This window comes from Aplysia californica, unplaced genomic scaffold (assembly GCF_000002075.1).
Source record: "Aplysia californica isolate F4 #8 unplaced genomic scaffold, AplCal3.0 scaffold00372, whole genome shotgun sequence".
Lineage (NCBI taxonomy): Eukaryota > Metazoa > Mollusca > Gastropoda > Aplysiida > Aplysiidae > Aplysia > Aplysia californica.
Window position 1 is genome coordinate 130,462 of NW_004797642.1, and position 1,694 is coordinate 132,155.

Here is a 1,694-nt window from a genome sequence, read left to right on the forward strand (position 1 = left end):
GCTTGATTTCGTCACGCTGCCTCGCATATTTAGTTGATGTTTAGGCCAATGATAATGTGTTTGAATGAACATTGGCTTGTGTGCAAGCTGTAAATATCCGAGTAATTTTTCGGCTATAATTTTGAACCAACAAACGTGTGGGATTAGACAGACGTAAACAATCGATTATCTAGGAGGCAGACTCCGACCCTGCCTATCAGAGCCAACCCTGGTTGAGGGGGATTCATAGTTCCAGGAGGAAGATCGAGATAATTGAACACCCCCCCCCTCCCAAAAAAAAAAACAACCAAAAGAAAAGAAAATCCCCTAGAGAATCGAACTCTGGTCTTCCGCGTGCAACAATGCAGCTCCTGACCAGTACGCCACAGACGTCAATGTTGGAGTACAAAGAAGCACACAGACAAAACTTTGGTCATTTAGTGCTAGGTATAAGCAAGACAGAAAGACAGAAACAACAGACGGAACGAAAATGAAGTAGAACCTATCAGAGACCCTCTCCAACCACCCGTAGAGGAAATAAGGAGGTGTCTTAGGAATATATTATTATACTCCGCTTCTGACACGAGTCTTTAAGAAGCCTTATCTAAACAGAGCAGGTGTATCACATAGACTCTGCTATTACTAATGATAATATCCTAGGGACGCTAAAGAGGTGTGTGTGTGTGTGTGTGTGTGTGTGTGTGTGTGTGTGTGTGTGTGTGTGTGTGTGTGTGTGTGTGTGTGGGTAGGAAGTTGTAGTTCATCAGCGATTTAAGTTTCTAGAAAGTCTCAACTCAAAACATTTCAACTTTTTCCCCCAACTTAACACGCTTTTAGTTCTGTTCTTTAATACTTGTGTCTGTAGAGCAGCGGTTAGGTGCATTGCCCTCGCTTGCAAAAGATGTGAGTTCGATTCCCGCGTCGGGGAGCTTTTTTAAATCTAAGAATAATTGCATTTATATAGCGCATATCCACGGTCTGCGGCATGCTCTATGCAATTTACAGCTTTTATTACCCGAGCAGACTCTAGAACTTTCAGAAACATTCTCGGCTCACTGGGAGGCAAACAGTTCAAGTTGCGAATTGCACGCGCTTAAAGTTAAACAAACCCTAACAAAGAGGAGTGTCTCTGTCTCCTTGCTGGGACGTTGTTATGTACCTCTCTGCTAGGTTGGCACTGACAGACAGAGACAAAGCAGCCCGCTTCCTAAAAGTTTTAAATAATGTAGACAGGGGCATTAGATACCTAATAATAAATGATAAAGATAGTATTTGTATTGCGCAAATTCACGCTTAACAGCTAGTTTTATGCACTTTACAATCTATAAATTTTCCCCAGCAGACCTGATAGCATTCTGCGAAACAATCTCAACTTCCAGGGAAGCATACAGTGCAAGCTGCCTCTTTATAGTCGCTAAAACCTTAACATACTGACAAGATGTTACGTTGTGTATGGCCGGGTACCCATTCCCACCTGGGTGAAGTGAGGAAATTTTTTTTGGGTGTAAAATGCCTTTGTGTGACACAACGTCGGGCCTTAGGCTCGAACCCCGAACTCGCAACCCCATGATTACGTATCCGGTAGCCTAACCACTGAACTACCGACGCCACATAATTTTATAAAATACTGTTTTTAGTTGTGGTATGCCTAAGGAAATATTTTGTTATTGCTACTCTCTGAGGTGTTCAACCCATTCCCAAGGGAAGACAAGTGG